We start from the raw sequence: 26153 nt of genomic DNA on the forward strand, positions 1-26153 counted from the left end.
GAAGAGAGAAACTAAATAATAGTGGACAATACGTTGAGAATAGAACGGGAAAATGAAACGAAAACAAAGGGGATCAGGCACAGAGCGCTACGACGCCAGGGATCGTGGGTTCGAATTTCGACCTCGTCTTTGAGAGTGCCCCTTCATCAATTTCATCACATCATCACTCATCTTTATAACCCCTCGATCGCATCTGTATATTTTTTGATTTGTGGAAGTGTGAGTGTTTATAGAATAAATTTGGCAACAGTGCGTGAACGTCAATAGTGACGTTACTGAAGAGCGCTGATTGGTGGACGAGTTGAGGTGCACGTGCAGGAAGATAACAGCCCTTGTCTATCGGCAGCCATAGGAGAGAGAGGGGGTCGCCTTGTCTTCGATCCTCAGTTTTAAGTTAATTATTTAAAATATTTGTTTGATCTTTATTTTGTGGGCATAACTATTGATTGGTTGTGAATGATTAGTTGATAATTTCAAAGAAAGTTAATTTAGTTGAATTTTTATATTAGAGTGCCACACACGTAAATTTGCCGTTGCGTAGAAACGTATTTTCGTTTCGTCTCCCTCTCTCTTAGCATCACGTGTTCTACCCTGCTCGAAAACCTTCGCTATTGTTGCCATATTGTCATTCCATTCCTGGACACACTCGCGCAAACTTCATTGAAAACAATTGAACAGCGCTCCAGCTCGCGGTTCCCACCGGTCAGCAGGGACGGCAATGTGGCAATATAGCACGGCGTAGTCGTTGCTTCTTTTATGCAGTGCATGTTCATTGGCTAGCTAGTAACTAGTGTTGCCAACTGTAATAATGAAGCACTATTTCTGTCACGGAAGGGGAAAGCAGGTAAAGTGGCGGTGAGTTTTGTTGGATTGGAAGCACCATATTTTTATTTTATACTAAGTATTTGACCGGTTTGACGTTGTGTGCGTGTATTGCGTGTGTTTATGTAAAAGTGTGTGTTTGCTAATGAACGTTAAATTCCATAATGCCTCCAGTTCTGTCGAAGTTGAAATCAAAAACCTTGCATAGCCAAGCTCGGGAAATTCTAAGCAACGTGCACGAGTTCATGAAGGAGGAAGCCAGTCATGGTGTTAGCATCCCAATAAAGCATTTTGGCAAGAGAGCAGCGAACAGCAGCAACAAATTGTTCATATTTCATAATTTTGGAATTATTCAAAATAAATAAATTATGTGGCTCCAACATCATTTCAACTCTGGCTCCGGCACGTGTTCTTGTAGAAATTGCATAGAGGAGGCTGTCATTTTTGCTGCTTAATGCGATACATATTGTTTTCTGTGTTAAAATTGCCATGCTTTGATGGGTGACCAAGTTCATAGCAGGGCCGGCGGAAGGGGAGGGCGAACCGTCCCATCGCCCAGAGCGGCAAAATTTGAAGAGAAGAAAAAAATAAGCCTATTGAAAACTGTGATCGAGCGAGATATTCTTTTGCGCTGAATAGTATTGAAATAGCATAAGAAGTCTCATTATTTATTTTATATTTTGATGTTTTAGTTAGGAATATATTGATTTTCAATTTTCCGTTGCTGCGTAATGACCGGGGGGGTCGAAATAGAGCGGCATCTGCCGCCACCTCCCAGGGAGGCAAAATGACTAGCGCCGGCCCTGGTTCATAACAAAAGAAAAAGCCGCGCAGCTTATCGTCTAGTGGCAGTATATGTACTTGTTATTGTTGTGGAAGCCGGCATCCTTTGTAAATGTACAACAAAGGCAACCGACTGTCGCCGATCTCAGAGAGGAAATAATAATAACACTTCAGGAGGAGTGTTATGGTGCAATTGTAGCGGTTTAACACGTTGGCATGTTATTATCTGCCGTTGCAGTTCCATACCAGTGTATACGGGTTTTGGGAGTGAAAAGTTAGAACGCCACCAGTGCATTAATGCAATGAAAAATAATATATATATTTTTTTATTTTGCTTGAAATCACTCAAATAAGGAATCGTATGAAGAAGTCTTCTTTGCAGCATTTTTGGTAATTTTACTTATGTGTTAGTTCATATTTTGCGAATTTTTAGTCCATATGTATGTAGCTACATACATAGTCACTTGTTAGTACATATTAATCCTAGTCCTGGTATAATGCATGACGTTTAAAACTCAACGTTAGATAGACCTGAATTCTCTAATTTTATTGTTGTACGTAACAGCTGTGCTACGGCGCACCGCAGCGATTTTTCTATCTGCTCCATTAGCAACACTGCTTCTTTAGTTCTGTCGCGCATTGCACGGCAGAATTATCTGCGCTGGACTCTACCACTTCCAAGAAAGGAACTTCTCTCTCTCTCTCTCTCTCTCTCTCTCTCTCTCTCTCTCTCTCTCTCTCTCTCTCGCTCTCTCTCGCTCTCTCTCTCTCTCTCTCTCTCTCTCTCTCTCTCTCTCTCTCTCTCTCTCTCTCTCTCTCATGCAAGCTCTCCCACTAAATGTGTATTCTTAAGTAAATGTTGAACCCAAACAATGTAATTAAGCCAGTTATCTGTCTGAATAAATGTATTGTTAGAATTAATTATGTTGTTCTATTTTGAATACTGATAATCATGTTACTGTTCGTTCGAGTGTTGGGGACCTCTTATGGGCCCAGATTCTGGTAGGAGTTCAGCCCCGAAAGGTGGTTGTATCCTCTTCTTCGCGATTAGTCAAAAGTGGCAGAAAAGCGGAGCAAAATAAACCAAATCTACACTGTTTTCTCAGTGTCTTTCTTCTTACAAAATTTCTTCCACTTGTTAATTATTTCTCTTTTCTGTCCCTATTCCATCTTTTTCACCACAATTTCAATCCTCTCCTCGCATCGCAATCTTTCTTTCAGTCTCCTCTCTCATCAAAACAAAAAATCAACTAAATACAACACCTCCTCTTGTAGTAATAAAGAGCCCAATACCTTTAATTGGCATTTGGTGCTATCTTAACAGCGTATTGCAGCAGGGTTTAAATATAGATATGGCGTGATTTTAAGCCATTACACGAAGAAATCACGTTCAGGTGTTTCCACAGCAACTTACTCCCAGCGCCTGTAATTGATGTTTGTGCGGGGAGAGGGGGAGGGGAGATGAGAGGAAGAGAGTGCAAGGCAGGCGCCTGGTAGTCTGGTGTTGCCATTTCTTCTTGTTCAGCAAAGTCTGAAAATTTTATTAGGTTTCCACGTCGATACAGGAGACACAGAGTCGGGAGTTGAAACAGCTCTTAATTCAAATCTGGCTATGTAACCTAGATGAAAATAATACAATGTCACGTTTCAAAAATTGAGACGGGAACGATTTATTGATTGATTGAATATGAAATTTCGGGTGCGTCAGCACTTACGTTATCTTGCACCCGTCATATTATACGGGGTCCAGCCCTTTACCATAGCTAAAGTAGAACTAATGTAACATCACTATAATGTCGGAGGAATGAAATATTCTTACTTCGGTTGAAAGCTGAACAGGACAACACACACGTAGCCCTACGAGGACCTACTGGCCGTAGGTCCAGACGCCATAGCCTCGTTAGTCTGCAAAATGCAGTCCAGGGTGTACTACGTGGAAGTGAGGTTAACAATTGGGTGTACTACGTGGAAGTGAGGTTGACAATTGGGTGTACTACGTGGAAGTGAGGTTGACAATTGGGTGTACTACGTGGAAGTGAGGTTGACAATTGGGTGTACTACGTGGAAGTGAGGTTGACAATTGGGTGTACTACGTGGAAGTGAGGTTGACAATTGGGTGTACTACCTGGAAGGATCTCCCCTTACACCCCGAGACGAGAACGAGATTATATCCTTCGAGACATGTCGAGACGAATGAATGAATTACTATTTTTGGTTGCGTCGGCCTACATGTCCATTGTACACCCTTCCTATCTAAAAAACCTTCCCTTAAAGTTAAAAAAGGGCTGTAAAGAGCTCCTTGAGAAAGGATTAAAGTTGATTTTGATTTGGTGCTTTAATGGACCTGCAGCTTAAAGTGAGATCCGAACCACTCATGTGCCTCCACCGGGAATCGAACCCGGAACCCCTCGATTACAAGGCGACGACGCTACCACTGCGCCATCGGGGAAGCCAAGGATTAAAGTGTAATGTTGTAAAAGGGGCCTCCACAGTATATACACAACACATTAAAAAGATGAAGATAGACTAAAAACTTCCTCAGCGTGCCGCTATTCTCAAAAAGCTAAAAGCATTTGTTAAGACACTGTCGTCATCTTGTGGTATACTGCATTGCCAAACTTATGCCTCAGAGGAACAGTTTGGGGTCCAATGCGCGGCTAACGGCATCCGCTGGCAGCAGAAGGCGTGTGGCAACACCGCTTTTCTGCACTTTGCATCTCTCACGCCTGGAGACGAAATGTCTTACTCGGTTCTCTCATCAAACCTTGCAATTTTGCTAAAATAATCTTGTGTTTTTCTCGTTATCACTACTTATTGTGTTTGTATTTGAATATAATTGTATTGAAATCGAGAACTTCATTCTGAATAACCCTGTATTTCAGGAGCATATCACCATTAGCAAAAAAATGAAAGTCATGAAAACCTAACCCTACATATTAGTATTTGAAGAACTGTAACAACAAGGTCATTTCGGATCTCTCAATATGGTAATGTCGCCTTGTAATCGAAGGATCTCGGTTTCCATTCCCGGTGGAGGCACACCGCACAGTGGTTGCAACGGGACGTCCACCCCCGATCGCATATCTGAGCATGAAGTGCACTAAAACTTTTCCCATCTTCGTAAAGGATGGTTTTTACATTAAAATAGCGGGCGACACGTTCCACATAGCGATAACGTCGTCGTCGCCTTGTAATCAAGGGGTTCCGGGTTCGATAGCCGGTGGAGGGACATGGTGGTTCGGATCCCACTTTAAACTACAGGTCCAGTCCCGATTAGCCTATCTGTGCATAAAGTTGACTCAAAAATCAAAACTAAAACGTGCTACATGAAACGAATCAATTGTGTAATTTGTCAATGAGCATAATAGTAAATGCAATGACTCCCAGGGATGACGTCTAAAGTTAACAATATACCTTCCATGAATCTAGCATGCGACCTTAAATAATGGGTCATCCACCAACGTGCCACGAGAGATGATTATATTGCCACCGAATAGACAAGGTTAAAGCAAAAATAATCCTACCTGTTTATATTAAGGGCAGGTTTTACGTCGACGTAGCTAGCGAAGTGTGACAATTAGCTGAAGTTTAGCGACTTGTAACTCGCTCCAAAGCGCCAACCGATACTTCACCACAAACTACACACTTTTCTCTCCACAGGGAACCATGTATTCACTGCGCATGCGCAACCTAGGTGACGCGTTGCACGCTTCACGAAAACCATCCCTGTCTGGGTGATAGCAAAGTGACAGACGTGTGCAGCGTGTCGTATCACTTCGCTGAGAACCTTTGTATTTGCTTGTTGCTTGCCACTTCGTTGCGAAAGAGGCCTTATACTTCCTCAGAGGCTATTAATATATAATACACAAGGATAAAAGGCAAAGTAGGATTAGTCCTGTTTCCTCTTATCTAACTATTTAAGGTCTTCCAATCGAATCGAAGTTTGAAAATCGATATCTGCGCTCCGAATTGCAACCGAATAGGCAATCTCGCATGTTACAATCAGGCGCCGATCCTGAAATGCATGCAACCCACCACACACTAGAGTTGAGTAGGTTGCATGAAGTTCAGGAGATGGAACTTAATAGACCCGTGTATACAGTTAATGGGTTCACATGGGCTACTTTACATTCTCATGGGCGAGAAGGGCGGATGGTAATCATGCTTTGAAATGTGTTCACAAGGCGAAACCTTCCATACATCGCAAGTATCAACTGGGGGCTTCCACACGTCGTCACCTTGTAATCAAGGGGTCTCGGGTTGGATACCCGGTGGAGGCACATAGTGGTTCGGATCCCACTTTAAACTGAAGGTCCAGTCACTATTAGCCTATCTGTGCATAAAGTGAACTTACAGACAAAACTGAAACTTGTCAATGTGAAAGGCTTCCTGCATGGTTAGTTGACAGGGCAGTGGCGAAGTTACGGCGCTCTCTTGGTTGTTAAAATATACGTCAGCATATCGGCTGGTTGCATCTATCACATAATGGACAGACAAGTGAACAGGGCACTTACAGTAAAATATGTTCCTTGCATTCAGAGATGAATTTCTTGTCAAGAATTACAACCCAACATTATATATATCACGGTACGATAAACACGACGGAGGCTGTAGAAGGTACTCATCATGCATAAGAACGAAAAGAGGCTAGCATACACCCATGTAGAGTGATATTCTATCTGTAGATCAGGCGCCAGAGCTTTGTTAGCCTACGCTAATGAGGTTTCCAGGGTGTGGTACGTGGGAGATAGGCTGATACTTGATTGGCTTTCGAAAGAAGTTACCCCACACCAGTTATCCAAGAAAGCTTCAACGCATTATATATTTTTGTAGTTTTGTAATTTTACTACCCTTTTTAACCTCTCTAGTTTATTCTCGTAGACGAGAATGAACGGTGGCTCCCCGATGGCGCAGTGGTAGCGTCGTCATCTTGTAATCAAGTCGTCCCGAGTTCATTCCCCGATGGACGCACTCAGTGGTTCAGATCCCACTTTAAACTGTAGGTCCAGTCCCGATTAGCCAATCTATGAATAAAGTGGACTTCAAATCTTAAAATCCCAAGACTGAGAATGAACAGCGAATTGATATAAAATGTGAAATGTTTATGCCTCGGCCAGGAATCGTGGTTAGAACCTCTGGCTTTGCAGCGCTCTGTATACACTGGACTGTATCCAGTGTGTTCGACCTTGGTGAAACTAAATCGGCACCACTGGACCACCACCTATTCCCTACAGAACGAAAAGCTAGTTTCAAAGCAGACGATGCATCACTTTCACCACCTCAGCAGGTTGGTATCAAATGATGACGTCACGGTTACATCTGGTAAATGTTGGTGAATTCCGGAATGCCGAATGGTGAGTCTGTGATGCACTGGGATGTGGCCCTAAATCCTTGTATTGGTCGGCGACAGTTGTCACTGCATATATTCACGCCGGCTGTAACCTTCTGTCTGTAATCAACTATAACAATTTTTCGACATTACGATCTGAAAACTAGGCTGACATGAAAAACGGATCTAGGTAAAGTTAGGAGTGGATCCAATTTTCAACCCAGTAGAAACAAATAATACCCCACTTGCCTCCATTTCTCTTTGTCTTCTGGGCACCGAGAAGACGTTTTGGGAAGCAGGTGTTCGCTCCACCGTCTCATATAGCTTGAAGGTTGGAATGAAACAGAATGCATTTAGGCCATTAGCAAATTGCTTAAACAGTCCTTGTGATATTTACTGTTAATATCATCTCTGGAGAAACAATATGGAACCAACTGTTAAAAATTTAAAACAAACTGTAAATTGTGCCACACGAGAACGTGAAATGGTCACTGGTATTCAATCATTGACGCCTACACCCATCATATTTAACACATGCCTTCATTTTTTTGAGAATTGCAACCGTTCCCGAAAACAATTAAAATTAAATATCTCGGCTGCAATATACTGAAACTAAAATATAGAGACACAAGTTGTGTAGAGCGTAAAATTTCCTATCAGAAGGAAACTTGTAATACTCTAAGATATTGCAATATTTTCCAATTTTTCGTAGGAAATTCCTTGTAAGCTCATTGTGCATTGTTAAAAGGGATGAGCATTCTAAGTAACTATTATTAATGAATTATGTCATGAATGTAATAGTGACCATGCCATATCAAGCTCTCCATACTGATATCGCCACATGAAAAATGAAATTATATAATTTATTGTAAATATATGATTTATGCGAGAACTTGTTTCGATGTAATTAATTTGCCAAAATATATCTTAATTCTTTGCTACTGAGATTCAATTCCATCTTCTAAACTAATTTCGACCAGACCATCTACATGTGCAAGTGTGCATTGAGCTAACTGGGCGAGTCCACTGTGCAAAATGGGGGTGAAGGCTACAGGTGGAACGCAGGTTCCGTACAAATCATAGGTGTTCCACTTTGAAACGGTTTGTCACGTGCTTGATAAACCACCACAAATCAGAAAAACAAATAAACTAGCTTTAATAAATAGTTGAATGCCTACAAATGGAATTTTAATCTGAAACGTATAGCATAGTTTCGCCCATGTTTCTACCTACATCCCCTTTTGAGTTTGGATTCATCCAATCAAGCTAGGCGAGTCCTCCGTCATCAAATACTATTACTCTTAACGGAAAATTAAAATAATTATGCAGTTTCAGTATTCTGCTTCGAATTTTACAGCACTTATTTAATACAACAATATTTAATAACAACAATTTAAACAACTGTATTTACTCTTCGCCATATTTTCTCCTATTTAGTAGACATGTCTTCCAAACGCGATTTCTAGCATTCATGATTTATTAAAAGAGACATTCAACAAACACAAGTAGGATACCTCACTCATCAAGACCTACTAATCACTGTATGAAACAACCACAAACACACGAAGGATTTTTACATAAGAAGAACATGCGGGGAACATATGTCTTTTCTCGAGAGAACCGACACTGCTGCCACCTATAAGTGGGAAAGCGAGGCGTCAGAATGCGAACGGAAAGGGCAATTTGTTTGGTAAATCAAATCGTGGTTGTTTAGCCAGATGAACTGTTGCAGACGGATTCTATCTCCTGCTCCATTAGAGGCGGCTTTGACGGATTCAGTGACGTCAATGGGTCTTCTGTTCGGAGCCGTTTATAGACCAGGCTACTTCGCGAATTTGAGACGATTGGGTTTTTCCTTTTCGATTTGGCATCGTTTGGTGGGCGAAACCTACTGTTTTTTCTAGGAAAAAGTTCGTTATTATTGGTGTAATCTTAACCCTGGATCAGGTTTCCTGCATCTGTATTAACGTTAGGAAATCCCGTGTCCAGGACTTTTTAGGGGAGGGGCAGATCCGAAAATGTTGAAAAAGGAAGATCCGAAATGCTGTTGGGAGTATTAGATGTGACCACCAACGCTATATAGTATATTAGATTTAGCATAAATATACTTTCTTGGTCAAGCCCAGATAAAATGTCAGTGTACTTATGCCAAAAAAAAACTAACAAGGCTAACCTAACAACGAAGGCATTCCTCGCTTACGTCAGGACACTATATTGGTTGTTGCTTGTGTTATGACCCTTGCAGATAGAGCTAGACGCACAGGCAAGCCGACCTTCGCGTTGGAGTGGTTATCACTAGGGCCCGGGACTTTATGTCCTATAAAACTTTAAAATATGTATGTAATTATGTTATAAAAATGGAAAAATATGTCATGAAAAATTAAAAATATGTCAGAAAAATTCAGAAGTATTCCCAGTAAAGCCAAAAATATGCACAACAGTACTTTCGAATGTCTCATTATACGGGATGTCAGTATCTTCCAGGGAAGATCGACCACGATGGGGGTGAGGTATTAAATGAAGTCAGAATCCCTTTAACCATATAATGTAGTGGGAAAATACTGACAATATATTGTGAGGTTCACTGCAATTATCCAAAATGTTATTTGCTACGCGTATTATGTCAGATTTACACCTTTGTGGAAAGTAAAGCATAATTGGCAGCTCGCTATAAAAAAGAGGGTATTTTTGTTCCGTACTAGTTGGTAAAAAGATGACATCTGCTTTAATTTCTTCGCTCGTAATTTCCTTATCCTGCCATCGATAATATGAACTATTCGTTGTGCTAAAGGTACGAATTATAAAATAAAAATAAATAAATTATAAAATAACCGATCATATGCAAGACAATTACGAAATTATACAGAAATATGTCTTATTACGAGAAAATTTAAGAAATATGTTGTAAAAACACAAAATTGGTAAAATATGTCAAAATATGCCTATTCAAGTTTGTCTATTTCGACTGATTTTCATTAGATATGTAAAGATCTCACCCCAGTATCCGATCTGGTGCCAAATAAAAAAATATGTTATAACATAAAGTCCCGGGCCCTAGAGTGTGCTTACTACCCCAGGGCGCCGCATGGGTTTGGTGTTTTTTGTGAGTGTCCCTTGTTTTATTTCATCATCACCCATCCGCATCATCATGATGAGCGAAGTGGCATCAAATAGCCTAATTACATCAATCAATCAAGCCAGACGTACAATTGTAGAGTTGCAATATTATGGTCCAAAGTACAGCGCCTTGAATAACGTAGTGTGGAAAACGGCACAGTTCTGCGCGCTCTGGCTGGTTCCACTCGAAAATGATCCGCTAGAGGCGCTGGTGTTGAACCCGGTGCTTGGTGTTCGTCTGCTTATAATGGAAGTAAATGGAGTTTTCGCTGCAACGTCTGATTCTTTTACATGAAGCATTTCTATGAATGTAATATTGCTATGATATTTGGTACAGTGGTCGCGAAGATATTAACGAACATTCTAGACAGTCGACCACGTCCTGTTATTGTCATACTTTCGTTAATAAGAGAGAATTCACACCGAAGAAACACGCGACATGCAACACGAAACACGTGTCGCTTGGAAGCCAACACTCAGTAATCAATGCGACCTTTCGAACCAAAGAGACACGGCAAGATGACCGTGTCGCGTGTCGCTTACGTGCATCTCGGACTGTGCCGTTTTCTCAATACCGTGCATCGTGTTGCTTCAGTTTGTTGTTCGCGCATGCGCAGCGAATGCTTCAATCAACGAGCTGTATTTAGACTCCAGAAGAGAGCTCAACCTAAATAATTCGTTGAAATAATAAAGTATCGATATGTACAATGTTTTAACAATGTTTTAAGATTTAAACATAACGTTCATTTCGCTTTATCAAGTTTTTTAATGCAGTTATCTATCGGCTGTTATTTGCCTTCAACATCGTGAAAAGAGGCCATGTTTTGGCCATTTACCTGACTGCTTTTATTTGAAAAAGTCAGCTTATGGAGGCACTTTAGTCCAAACTATATTAGTCAACATGATAAAGTACTCTAGTGCATTGTTTTTCAACCACCGGGCCGCGACCCGATATCGTGCCCTCGTATCAACTATACTTAGCTGTGAAATGTTCTGCTGAAACTGGTTGACAACTATCATAATCCCAATATCATATTTGAGTTGTGAGTTTTCGTTTTTTAAGTCCATTTTATGCACAAATAGACTAATCAGAACTGGATCTGCCCGGTGCCTCCCCGGTTATCGAACCCGGGATCACTTAATTACAAGGAGACGACGTTACCACTTTGTCTTCCATATTTTTATATTTGTCAACAATCCTACACACGTAATCAAACTAGAGGTGTACGGGGTGCTCCTTCCACGTAGTACACCCAATAGTCAACCTCACTTCTACGTAGTACACCCTGGACTTCAAACTAACGAGGCTCTGGCGACTGGTCCCATGACCAGTATAATTCTGTGTCGTCCTGTGTTTTGTCCTTATGTGTTCTGAGTGACTTAACAGCCTCAGCTTTTAACCAGTCAGAAAATTTTATTACTTTAATATTTTAGTTACGACACGACATGACAGTTATGTTCGTTTAGTTATGGTAAGAGGCTGGACCCCGCATAAAGTGACGGGTGCAAATTGGCCTAAGTGCTGACGCACCCAAAATTTTGAATTCAAATTCATATATTCAAATTCAAAACGTAATCAAACTATTATTACTCATATGATTATGATAGAATTTATTTATCAATATTTAATTTCATAGGTACATGTTAATTCATGCATAAAATCTTCAATACTGTAAAGATTTACGAGGAAAATTCTTCGGCTAAGGGCATTGACTTAAAAAGAATACCGTGACATGGTTTCAAGAAGGTTGAGAACCATTTCCCTAGTGTTTAGATATTCGCTTTATTCAGGCTGAAAAGTCTAGCGTATACAGTTTGATTTCAGTGCATATTATTTCTCAGTTTTCTCGTGCACAACATGCCTCTCCCAAGTTTCAATAACTTGCACAAATTTTACAATGCAGTTTACATGTAACAATGTCTCTTGTTATGTTATTTTCGGGTAACTAATAAACTGATTAATGCAATTATATCGGTACCATCATGCAAACTGAGCAAAGAAACCAAGTGTCGCTTGCAGCGTGCATCTTGTCTCTTCGGTGTGAAACACTCGTGTCGCGTGTTGCGTGTCGCATGTTGCGTGTCGCGTGTTGCGTGTCGCGTGTTTCTTCGGTGTGAATTCTCCCTAATACGGGAGAAAAAAAATACGCGTGGAATGCTCTTGGCAACTAAATTTTTGTGTATGAATTAGGTTCATTATTATTATTATCATCATCATCATTTCTTTTAAAGATATACACACTGAAGCATTTGTATTTTGGATATTTACTGTCTCTTTTCTTCCGCTTTAAACTAATCGCGGCGATGATGATAATGATGATTCCATGAAACGACAAGGGGAACCCCACAAAACTTTCTTAGTGCCATCGACATGAGTGTAAGGCAACTTTCAAACCAATGGGACAAGCGACACGGGATGTTCTCACTGTCACACTAGTGACACAGACTTCCAGACTGTAAAATAGCATTAATTGCACATGAGGGTCCAAACAGCAAACGACACGTTCATATGGCGTGTTCGCGTGCTACTTGTTACTTAGGTCGGAAAGCTCCTTAAAGGAAGGGTGCTCAAACCGAAGCGACGCGCTACAGGGGGAGTTCCCAACTAAGTGACAAGCGACATGGTGCCTTCAGTCTATTGGCAAGCGTTCGCTGCTAATTGTGCGAACAACAGATAGGCGACACGAAAAACCACACATTACAACAACAGATCTAGGCGACACGATAAGTCACACGTGTCGCTTTGTCGCTTGTGCGTCGCTCAAACTGGGCCATTTCCTCAATAGCTTGCAACATGTTGCCGTGGTTTGTTGTTCGCGCATGCGCGATGCAATGAGTGTCTTGCTTTAGGGAGATTGCGCACCAAAGCGACAAGGGGCACGCGACACTTGTCGCTTGAGGATTTCACCAACCGAACGCTGGCCTGTGCTTCCCGTCATGCCGCTACGATGTGAAATATTGCTCTTGATTGGCTCCTTTCCAAGCAACATGTGTCGCTTCGGTGTGAAAGTTGTCTTGGACCGAAGGACCCGTGTCGCTTTAGTGTGAAATCCTCGTATTGTTTGTCGCGTGTCGCTTTGGTGTAAAATCTCCTTGAGGAAACGGTGCAGTCAGAGCTTGTGTCCCTACGGTTCGAAAGGCTGCATTGATTACGGACTGCTCGCTTCCAAGCGACACTTGTGGTTTGTCGCCTCGGTATAAAATATCTCTCAGGATACTATTTATATTCTAATAACATAGAAAAATAAAACTCTAGTACACAATCCAACACTTGACGTCCGGAATCACTTTGCGATGTTTCTTCTTTAGTTACGCATGCTATTTATTAATTAATTTTATTTTACTTTTATTTCCAAATTTATGTCATTTTGTGACTGCAAATCACTCCACAAATATAACTGTTTCCATCAATTCACGTACCGCCTTTCAAGACAAACAAATCTACATAATATATTCCAAAAACTAACAGAGCCGCATTACTTTCATAAGAAAATTAACACCGACATTGATCGCACTGCCATCTATGTTTCTCATCCGTCTGGGGAACCAGTTTCTTGGGTCGTTTTCCACACTACGTTATTCAAGGCGCTGTAGTCCAAAGAAACAGAAATTCAACTCACCGTTAGAGCGCCCTGATCTGACAATAAGCAGCACAGTCGCTTACAAAGACTTTCACACGGCATACAGCTTGGTGCTTATTGTTTACATTTAATTTTCAGTATTCAAATAGTACTGCGCTCCGCAAATTAACAATGTTGCAACATTTTCTTTAATTTTCTTGTAGAATACTAAACAACAGCCAATGTTTAGAAAGTAATACATTTGTAAATTAAATGATACGTATTAGCAATGAGTTGTAATGAAGAACATGCCCGCAAGCGAGTTAACACAAACACAGGAACATTTTCGCATCACGACTGCAATTTTTACAAAATCTGGACAAAGATTAAAAATAATGGACTGTCCCGACTAAACGAACTAAATTTACCAAATACATACAAAATTTCATATTGCGAAAAAAATGTTTTTTTCTCAATTTCTAGTTGTTTCTTGCATGCAATATTTTGAATGTTCAATTTTGAAAACAATTTTGCTGTATCTTACTTTCTTATACCTTACTTCTTGTCAATAAAATGCTTTATTTCGTATTGTCATGTAGAAACTAAACGTCATTTCCCAAATATGACCAAATTCTTCTCCATTGAGATGGATTTCAGGTACACTTTAACAATGGGCCATATTACGTGTTGGTGCAGAAATTAAGGCCCACTTGCAACGGATGTGTAATTTCTATCTGTGTTTGTAACTGATAGTATTACAGTTATTACACTTGTTTAATTACGAAGAGCATTTATCAAATGACACTTTTTATTTGAAGGTTTTTTCCTCTACCGATGTTAGATAAGAGTATGGACCACATATACCAAAGTATTTATTTAATAACAGACTATATATTTCTCGCTTTTTATATACATAGTTTGAGTCCAGCCGGCCGCCGTGGCGGACTGGTTAACACATCGTGCTACAACGCCAGGGGTGCCGGGTTCGAATCCCGGCTAGGATGTTTGTGAGTATCCATTCATCAATTTCATTATGTGATCACTCATCCCCGTCTTCGCAAATTAGCCAAAAGTGGCAGAAATAGCGAAGTAAAATAAAGCAAATCAATCAACAGATTGAGTCCATTACTTCCGATTTTGTATTTATTTTGTTTTGAAATTCTCAAGTGATACATTGTCGGTTGCAGACGACGGCCATTACTCCGCTGCACGTGGGTAAAATCGGTTTTTACTCGTCGTTCTCGGAGGGTAAAGTTGACCTCCATTTACAGCTTACCTGACGTTTCCGATGGTGCAACAGATATTCAGCCGATTCGTGGGTTAACTGTGAGTCCACTCTTACTCGCGAATGAATCGACGTTGGTGCAAACGGAGCAATAAATGCGTTGCAGCATAAGTGCATAAAAATAAGTTTGCTTTCGACTTCGCATTAGCATATTAGCGACTGGCACCCGCAAACTTCATCGATCCAAAATTTTCATCCATTGTCTTGCTACCGTTTCTACAAGTTGACTATTGTGTTTCCATTTTCAAAGAGCAAACAATCGAGTTACGTCATCTATTGTTAATTGGGCGTTTAATTTCCTGCGTATCTCCAGTGGCGAGTGAAGGTCTTCATAACTTTTATACGGAGTCCGAGGAGCTGCGTCCATGGAATGCTAATGAACCGTAAGGCAAAAGCAAGGCTAAAAAATATCAAACGTAAAATGGTTCGCAAGCATGATTTCGTTTACAGGTATGGTTACGGTAGATCTTGTTGTGGGAGTAGTTTGGGGTGAAAATCTACGACTGGGCTGAAAAATGTTGACTAAATAAATGTGAGTCCACGATCGTTCCTTACGCTGGCATTCACCTACCGCAAAAATGAGCATGACTAAGGTGACCAGACGTCCCGTATTAGCGGGACAGTCCCTTTTTTTTAGTCTGTCCCGATTTTCTTTAACGTAAAACGAGACCCCAAAATGTCCCTTATTGTCACAATGACTCATCGGCATAGGATTACTGCAACAACACACATTCTCTACTATTACTATGAACTATAGCATTGTTGGGTAGAAATTATTTCACATTTCAATGCCTACAATGTGCCATATTCCAATCTTCTTAAAATATTGGACTTTGCTCTCCGTTTACCTGGAACTCGAGTGTTTTCGTACATGAATGGTTTGTGGACAAATGACATGAACCCTCTTTCACTACGAACTTTGAAAGCTGTGCTGATTAATAACTTGAACCTGAAGGTCCATTCATCGACAATATTATATCATGAATAATTTTCAATTATAAAGGTCTGCTTGGTTGTAGTGTAGTGCATATCATCATATTATGTAAGTTAAGTACACAGCATTTATTTAGTTTTCAAACATAAGTATTAATGACGAAACAGTTTTTATGTAAAATTGTGTACATTTTGTCGTCGCGTTTTCGTCCCGTTATTCTTCCAGGAAAATTAAAAATGTCTCGTCTTGTTGTTTTAAAAATCTGGTCACCTTAAGCATGACCGTTTTTAATTCGTTAACCTTAATTAATGTAATTTTAATTATTCAGTTCTTTTTAAAAAATAAATCGTATTTTAGGTGCACATAACTACAAATTATAATAATTATCTATCTTTATGCCAGACAAAATATTCTAACTTGAATTTGTAAGTTTTCTTATATGCCTCAGTGCTGTACCGCAGGCTTTATATTGGCCTATGGGGTGGGGTATTTGTGCCTGTATAACATGTATGAGCAGTGGCGGCGATTGAGCTCCAAAACTGGGGGGGGGCTAAGACAGTATAATTCCCTTTGTAGATAAGGTTTTAGCATAATGCGGGGGTAAAAGTGGCGAAAAGTAGGGGGGCAAAAGCCCCCCTTGCCCCGTCCCCTAATCGCCGCCACTGTGTAAGAACGTGTGTCCGTTTCCAATATTCCAGGCGGTTAACAACGCTATGTAGTTTCTAATTATAGCCACAACACAGAAGTGACGACATGAATGAAAATAATAATAATAATAATAAAATGCGAGGTTCCGTTTTTCCAATTAAAGGGCAGAGTTAAATTTTAATGGTAAAATTGACAGTAACTTGTAACGGTATACAATCCTCCATGAATCTTTGGAAGACCAGTGCAGATACTTGAGTAACAAATAATAGCTAGATGTAGAACGAAGTGGTACACGCTTGCTACGCTTCACTGAAAGTATCTCTTGAGCTATGATTGCCATCGGATTTCTACCATGAATAGAGGATGCCATTAGGATCCCTATGCAACTTATTCGATAGGTATTAAAGTAGGAACCAAATGGCTCTGCGTGTGGCAGATGGTTGATTCATTGTTTGCTTGATTTGTTTTATTTTACTCCGCTTTTCTGCCACTTTCGGCTATTCGCGAAGTTGAGGTTGAATGATTATAAGATGAAATTGACGAAAAAAACACAAAGGGACAGGGCACAACCAGGTCCTACAGAGGATTATACAGTCGCCAGAGCCTCGTTAGTCTGTAGTAATGCAGTCTCTGGTGTACTGCGTGGAGATGAGGTTGACATTTGAGTGTCTTCTTCTTACACTCCACGTGTGGCAGATGGATACATACATAAAATATATTTTATTTAATTCTCTTCGATTACCTGCGATTGTAACTTCTTGGACCGTTTCACATGGTTGCACCGCTAACCTCTAGATTAAAAATCCTGGTGCGGCTTATGCAGGAATGCGTCGTAAAATACAAGCAGAAAGATCCTTTAAAAAGTCTGGATGGAAACACTGCGCCAGAATTCCCTGTATCCTTTTCTGTTGTGTTTGCAGTTTCGGTCGTGTTACATGGAATCAAATGCGAAAAAAATATGATAAACGTTCCTTTTCTTACGTGTTGGTGTAAAGAAAGTACCGTATTTCATGAAGGAGGGAAGAAAATTGGTCTGTCAAGAGTGGAAGAGCAAACGCCAAGTGGCAACCAACACTGTTGGATGTATGTGAGCATTAAAAAAAGTATGATGGATGCACACGGCTTAAGGTCTACGCGTACCGTGCTGAGAGCGCATAAAACTACAAGAAGTTTTCAGGGACGTTGCATTCGACGAAGAAGTATGCATAGGTTATCACGCTCACTTCCCCATTCTTCTTCTTTTTTCAGGGGGAGAGGGGGGGCTAAAACGAGAAAAGTTTGCAGTTTAATAACTACTTGGCAAAAGGGCGCCGGAGTGCTGGTGGATGGGAAGGTTAGGAAGTGGTTGCGTGGGTTTGAGACACGCGACCGCTCAAAGAGCACCAATCAGCCGAGGTGGTACAGCACTACACTACGCGGCCATTGCAATGCCAGAAGAACAGTTATTTTCGCAAAATCGATGGGCGAAGGTCGACACAATGGTTCTCAAACGATGCATGTAAAATGTAAGGTTTGAAAACAGCTTGGCCTTGAAGTGTGGAATGTAGTTTTTCCACCGGCCTCGCCTCTCTGATTAGGCCTGGCCACAGTGTTTCGAAAATGGCACGCGAAAGTTCACTTACTCTCTCGATGTTTGCCGGACGTTCTGCACTACAGTGGGCTTATTCTCGTAGTATCCACTGTGCGCACATAACGATGCGCATCGAGTATGTACCGAGGTCTACAGCGAATCTGACTGGTGCACTCTCCGTATGACGTCACGCGAGGCTAAAGCTGTTATGTTCTTCTGCGCATTTCAACGCGCATCTTCCATCTGACGTCACATAAAAGACTCCTCCCACGCTTTGCTTTTCGTTCTCAAGCGCACATGCAGAATTTTGAGCATATCTCATATTTCTTCGGAGAAAGCTGTTTCCTAATCAACGTGTAAAGCAAAAGCTGCTTGACATAGTAGCGTAGCATTGTCTGAAGAAGGCAAGCATACACGCAGAAGAAATTCTAAAAATATGTAATTTTATCACGGTGTATAAAGTATATATATTTGCGATTCCTAGATTGATTGGTCTCGTTCTTTTTACTTCCCTTTTCTCCACTTTCATCGTGGAAATGAGGATATTTTTTTCAATTTTTGAATTTGAATTTAAAATTTTGGGTGCCTCAGCACGTAGGCTATTTTGCACCCGTCACTTTATACGAGGTCCAGCCCCTTACCAGAACTAAAATAACATAACTGTAATGTCGTGTCGTAACTGAAACACGTATCAAAATATTCTGACAGGTTAAAAGCTGAGGCTGTTAAGAGGCACTCGGCACACATAAGGACAAAACACAGAATTATACTGGCCATAGGATCAGTCGCCAGAGCCTCGTTCGTCTGCAAAATGCAGTCCAGGGTGTACTACGTGAAGTAAGGTTGACAATTGGATGTATTATGTGGAAGGGCACCCCTTACACCCCGGAAATGAGGATATGATAAATCTAATGAAGGGACACTCGCGAGGAACACCCTTGCTGGCGGAGGGATTTTCGAGGACAACTTTGCTGGCGCGGTCCAAAGGCCCAGCGAGTCCTTAACGTACGGATCCCAGGCTGGTATTACAGAACGATTTAGATGAATAGTTACGGTGATAAACTTGTATTCGGTAAGCATGGGAGTCGGTTGAATGAATGATTGAATGGTTTTCTTGATTTTACTTAGAGTTTCTTAGCCACTTTTGCCTAACTGCAAATATGAGGATGAATGGTAATAGGATGAAATAGATAAGGGGACAATTCACAAACAAATGGAAAACATGCAACTCATAACCCATAGAGGTTTATAGTAACTATGGGTCCAGATACCAGAGATAGTCTGAAAATTCTGTCCAGGGTGTACGTTGAAGTGAGGTTGACATTTAAGTACCTTCGGGAAGGGTTACCCCTTTCGGCAGGGGGGGGAGCTGTTGATTTACTTTGTTTTATTTTACTTTGCTTTCCTGACACTTTTGGCTAATCGCGAAGATGAGGATGAATTGATGAAGCGACACGCACAACACCCATGTCATGATTCGAAACCGGGATCCATTGCGTCAAGGTGCCCTGTGCTAACCAATTCCTTACGGAAGTCGGCAGGGAAAGGGGAGACGCAGGATGCCCGTTGCTCCCCGCTAGAAGATAAATGTCAGTCTAAAGTTATATCTTTCAAGCATATAATTTCATTTCAATCACAGTAATTCGCGTTAGTTATCATAAAGACTGATAATTACAAGTAAAATTGGGGCACATCGTTGTATGAACACGTTAACTTCAGAATCTCCTGCGGACGACCATGTCACAAGTTCAAACCCTGACTGGTGTTTATTTGGTGATTTCCTCAGCCACTACAATCAAACGCTTGGATGGTATCTGCAGCCACAGCAAAAGGACGAGTAGGCTATGTCCAATTCATTCTTTAGTGCCCCTTCATTCTCCATCGCGGTTAACCTCACTTTGAAAATAAAGGGCGTTCCTTCAATACACCCAACAACCTGAGATGGATATACCATAACTGCTGCATTAATAAGAATATCGCCGGCCTGCGTGGCGGAGTGGTTTGCACAGCGCGCTACGGCGCCAGGTGTGAATCATGCCCTGGGTAAGGGTGTTCTCTGTGAGTGTCGCTTCATCAATTTCATCGTTTCATCACTCATCCTCATCTTCGTGATAAGCGGGGTAAAAATAATCCAAATGAATCAATAAGAATGTCGGAAAACAGGAAAATCGGCATTGTCCGATATTCCAAGTCTTCCACAACGAAGAAAAAGGCTTGCGCCGTTCCATTAGATCAAAGGAAATTCTCAACAAGCACATCATTGTCCTAGTTTTGCTAAATATTTCATATCTAGGCAGCCAATTCCCAGAATCAATCGATGGCTAATATTGTAACCTTGTTCGACCTTGAATCCTCTGAGTAAATCTTTAAAGGCAAGTTCATGTCGAACAGAAAACAAGTGTCTTCCATAGTTTCCTCTGCAAAACGTATGCTCACGTGGGATTCGAACCTCTATGTGCCTCCACCGGAGATCGAACCACGACCCCTTTATTAAAGCTAACAGCGTTACTGCTATACCATCAGGCCGAGGGAACTCGCTTTCAGTTCTCTGATCTAATAGTTGGCATCAGGGTTGGCAAAATTTGTGTTTTGTTACAAAAGAAACAAAACAAACAGTTTCTTTTGTTTTAAACATGTTTTAAACGGAACAGAAAAAACATGTTTTAAACCAATAAAACGTTTAAAACATAATCCAAGAAGACTTATTTTCTAAGAGTAATGATTAAAAAGAATCTTCTATTTTTTATCATCCAAGGGAAGACGGTGTTCATTCACTAACTTCCTAAAATACTGTACATATTTATGTTAGTCATAAATCTCGCATGTTGTCTGTTCGAGAAGCTTCACCTAATCCACAGTTGCCAGGCCCCACTCAGTCCACGTGGTAGCTACTCCGTTTTTTTTAAATATATTTTATCGTGAAATGCAACTAAATATTGACATTGACAACTATGTGCAGTATGTTAAGTGAAGTACAAAACTGTTTCATCCACATAGTATTAAATTTTTAAATCGTTTGAAACACTTGTAAAAAAAAACATAGCCAGGTGTTTTGAACGTGACCCCCGAGTATTCATCACGATATGTTCATTTGTTAATTTATGTTCTTTTCAGTCACTGAACAAATTTCTATGCACAATAAACAAAATGACATGGATTGAATGAAAGGGCAAAGTTACAAAACACGCAAATAACCACAAACTGTCAAACATCAAGTATCAAAATGTGTTCTAAACAAGTCTGAAAAGAAAAACATGTTTAAAATACTTTGTTTTAAACATTTGTGAGAAAAACAAAGCCATGTGTTTTAAACGTTTAACACACTTTTGTTTTATACATGCCAACCCTGGTTGGCATAGAAGTGTTCGCGCGGAAAATCTGTGTGGGACAAATGAGAGTGTTTCATCAACCACTGAAGGCTATGTTTAAACAAAAGAAATAAAATTGGTGTGGTTCCTACTGGGGGCATACAGCATTTTACTTCAGTTTCCTGCCACATTTGGCTAATCGCGAAGATGAGGCTGAATGGTGATAAATGAGGGAATAATCATAAACAGGGACGGCGCAACAAGGGCCCCACAGAGGGTCATACTGGCTGCGAGTCCAGACACCAGAACATCACTAGTCTGCAAAATACAGTGCATGCTGTACCACGTGGAAGGGAGGTTGACGTTTTGGCGTCTCTGGAAAAAGTCACCCCAACCCGAAAGTGCTTGGTGTCGGGAAATATATGTGGTAGAATTAAGAGTTTTTGGCACGTAATTTTGAAATGGGGGTGTCAAGGATGGTAGGATAAAAAGGCTTGGTTATGTTCCCATTGGTTATGCTCTTCGGAAACCTGCTTGGTCCATAGAGAAATCTACACGAGATTGGAATCCTCAGGGAATCCGGACGTGGCCGATCTAGGAAGACCTGGAAAAAGTCAATTGAAGAAGAAGCCTTGGAAATGGAAAAATCATGGAATGAAATTAAGAAGATGGCTGTCAACAGGACCAGATGGAGAAGTTTCACAGATGCCCTGTGCTCCAACAGGAATTAAGTAAGCCAAGTAAGTTATGTTCCCTCATTCCACTGCATGATTTATTGAAGTAAATTACTTCGGCTGTGATAGTCAATTGTATGCTTAAAAGTTTGCGTGGTCACAACCTTAACCTCTAGCCCGACTTTCCTTAGGAAAAGGTCAAATGTAGGAAAAGATAGCATACAAAAGGCATACCTCCCTCTTCTATGATGATATTCCCTCGTATACTATCGACAAGATATCTGAAACATCGGAAAATATGGGAATTACAGGCTTCTCCTTGACTTATTCTAGCGACACTAGCGCCGCGTCCCCATTTGAACCTCCTGTCTCCAGAGGCTTCTCGTGAACGCATGCGGTGCATACTGCGCATGCGTCAATTGTGGGGAAAAGGACAGCTTGCTCTGCGACGACATTCATGAGAATTTCTACATTCTAATTTCTTCTTATAGGAGAAGTATTTATTTTACACGAGAGCGTTGAACTAAGCTTATATTACATTTCTTGGATCTGAAGTGACGCATGCGTCAATTGTGGGAAAATAATTATTACTTTCTTTCACTTCAGATCCAAGAAATGTAATATAAGCTTAGTTCAGCGCTCTCGTGTAAAATAAATACTTCTCACATATGACGAAATTAGAACGTAGAAATGTTCATGAATGTCGTCGCAGAGAAAGCTGTCCTTTTTCCCACAATTGACGCATACGCAGCATGCACCACATGCGTTCACGAGACGCCTCTGCCTGTGTCATATAAACGACGCACTATATTATAGCGATTTTATTAAAAAACTTAAAGCTCGAGAGATGTTCTAACACGTGTTTCGTTTCTACGTATATCTACATAAATGTGGCATAAACATATCGGAGCAAAATTTAGAGCTTTCACAAGCTAGGAGCAATGCTTTTTGCACGCCATCTTGGACATTTTGACCAGTTTTAACAAATACAAAATGGCACGAACGCTACTACGTATCTATCAGCTGTAAAACATTTAGCTCAAAGGTTTTAAATTTACAGCAGTTACTTTGTCACGATATTTGGAATCTGACCAGAGGAGTCGGACATATTCCTAGGAATACATTATTTCATCTCTCCAGTAAATTTGATAAATTGGAGTTCCATCCCTCTGGCTCTCACACGACGATATAATCCCCCATTATAAAAACTTGAAGACTAAAATTGGTAAACGCTGTAAGTGCCACAATAATTCAAACACCGTTTTCCACGTTAAACTGTGTAATGTGCCATGCTTTATAATGTGGTAAACGTGAAATGTGGCTGGTAGCCCTCTAAGTAGTTCAAAGGGCGTGTAAAGAGGTCACTAGTGTGCACGTTCTTACGGGTTGATGTGCGGAACGATGCGATTTCCCAACACTTTCGCTTTTGGCACTTACAACGTTTACCACTTTTAGTCCTCAATTGATGGAACACAATGTAATGGGAATGATAAAACTAGGCAAACTGTTTATTGCTATTTTCGTACTCTTTTCCTCTTCGTTCTGTGTGTTTTAAGGGAATTGAATTTACTTTACTTCTCTCTGCTTATTTAACTGTATATTGTGGATAATAGAAATACTGAATATAGTAGATCGACAATTGGTTTGGTATTATCTTTGCAGTTGGTTCTACGTTCCTCCGATGCATAAAATAACAACTTATTGCAGCAATACCGGAACACCATTCCTTAAAAATACGTACAACCAACGCAGGGGTGGCTCAAGATACAATTTTCACCTGGGCGAGGTGGAATTTTGGCGAGCCCCGCTACTTTCCACCCTACATCATTAACTTTCCACTTCCAATAAAAACCTTGGCCATGTTACATATTTACGGTTTTAAATAAGAAATATAATAGCCTTATTTTAAAATACTTTTTAGTGTTAAGTATTAACAGTACTGTTAAAGAATACGTTTCATGTAGGTATGCATTTATTTAATACCTACACAATTATAACAAAATAACAGTAATCATCTCCTAGCTTAATTTGCTACATAATTTTGCGATGTATGTATTATGTTATGCAGCAGTAAATTAAAAACTTCCCTCCTTAGAGGGATGGTAGCAATCATTTCCAGAGCCCCTAACTTTTTTCTTCGTTGAGTACTTCTTTATGCTTCTATAGGCTTGAACTTCTTGAATAATGAAAACCAATTCTATTTTCATTTCCATCTACTCCCTCTGTCCCATAATTATTGTCCGGTACACTTTTGTTTGTGGTCACAAAACACTTGTCCGATATTCAAACTGTGACACTTGTGTATACAGAAAAAGAAAATGAAACAAGGGAATGAGTCATACAACGTTATTACTCAAGGATCAGTACAAATTGGCCGATCAAGTATCCAAAAGAACATAAATAAAAAGTTAGCATTTTGGCATACCGGACTATAATTATGGGACAGAGGGAGTATTATTTATTTTTTATACATTGCTTTTATATTTTTTACATCTTTGTATCAAATTTTTACGTTCACTAAATCGATACTTACCCTCCAACAATTTATTTATATTCTATTTCGTTTATTGTTTCCAATATGAAATATCTGGTTTGTAACAACTTCTTTTGAAACAACTTATACTTCACACTTATATAATCAAAATATTTTTTTGCCGCTACTCAAAGAGGAAACCCGGTTTGGCGGTCTCCTGGCCCTTAAGCCGCCCCTGAACCAACCGCAAAGATAATAGTAGGCAAACTGTCCATCACATTGTTCATTGATTTTATTTAATGCAATAGGAGGTTCCAGAACTGAAAGACAAAAGTCTGAACCGCAGAGGATATAAAATAATAAAAATAGCAATGTACGAACAATTTACCTGCTATTAGTTTACGGTGTGCAGAAAGGGGAATGAAAATACCAATGGACAATTCGCTTGGTATTATTTATGACTCCACTGTATGGGAACAATGAATTTAGAACCGTGACTTCTAAATAGCATAATATTTACACACTAATTTTTCACGCTTTGTAAGCAATTTAGAACATTTTTCATATTAACTTTATTAATATGCTTTATAAAGAAATTACGTATTACAGGCGAGGAGAGTATACAACTATATTTTTGGTTCCAGCATCAACTAGCATGACGTAAAATTTACTTTTGATTGATTTGGTTCATTTTACTTCGACTTTCTGCCACATTTAGCTAATCGCGAAGATATGAATGAAAGATTAAGTGAAGATATTGATGCAGGAGCACTCACAAAAAACAACCATGCACATTCTGTGCTAACCACTCTGCATAAAATTAACTTTGAAAATTTACATGATAAATATGTAAACGTTACTTACCGAAAAATTCGTTGACTGGAAGCCTGTACCACGTGTAGCTCGAAACCGAATCACTTCCTGAAATGCCCTTGCACTCGATTAATGCGTGCCATTGAATGAAATGGGGTGTAATATTAGAGATTTAGGAGAAGCAACCGGATAACGTTTGCTTGTGCTCATGTACTAAGGCATGTCATTCCTCCCCACTCGTGCATTCGACTGTGGCATCGGCGGAGGCGCCCACCCTTCATAATCTCACTCCTTCAAGACGAAAATAACACACGGACAGCTGACGGCGTAATCAAGGGATGTCCAAGGAGCGTGATACGAGAACGTGAAATGGGAAGAAATGATTCTGTACCTGGTTCTAGCCACCACGCTCGTAAAGTATATCGCGCACGCGTTTCGATTTGGTCAGCCCTGGTGATATTGATCAGTGTTGCGATACTACATGTTATATCACTAAAACGGTTATACTGCGGCATTTTTAAGCAGTGCCGAACACTGCAAGCTGGTTAGATGTAAGTGCTGCCTGTATCTGCAAATGCAACGGATATAAGCGGCTCCAGGTGCGAAGGGATGTTTGCATACCTCCCCTTAGACATCCGCATCCCCGAATTCCTTCTTAATAGTAATAATAATGAAATAATGTTTTACAGTAGACTTGCATGTTGTTATGTAGCTGTATGCATCGAGGTTTGATATTATGGTTATTTTGTTATATAAGTTCACAGTGTACTTAGAAAATTTTTGCTCTGTGTAAATAAACCATAGGCGTGCGCAGACCCTCTGATTAGGGGGGGGGGG

General features: G+C 40.3%; 1 protein-coding gene across 1 annotated transcript in view; it reads right to left on the minus strand.

Annotated features, from left to right (window-relative positions):
• The window catches only part of LOC145987698 (uncharacterized), a 126765-nt gene extending 101144 nt beyond the window's left edge, over nt 1-25621 (minus strand). The window contains exon 1 of the mRNA XM_083122252.1: nt 25368-25621. The gene's annotated coding sequence lies outside the window, so the exon portion shown is untranslated. The remainder of the gene's footprint in view (nt 1-25367) is intronic.
• Nucleotides 25622-26153: the final 532 nt, after the last annotated feature.

The sequence above is a fragment of the Lepisma saccharinum genome, chromosome 5, assembly GCF_977018435.1.
Source record: "Lepisma saccharinum chromosome 5, izLepSacc3.1, whole genome shotgun sequence".
Lineage (NCBI taxonomy): Eukaryota > Metazoa > Arthropoda > Insecta > Zygentoma > Lepismatidae > Lepisma > Lepisma saccharinum.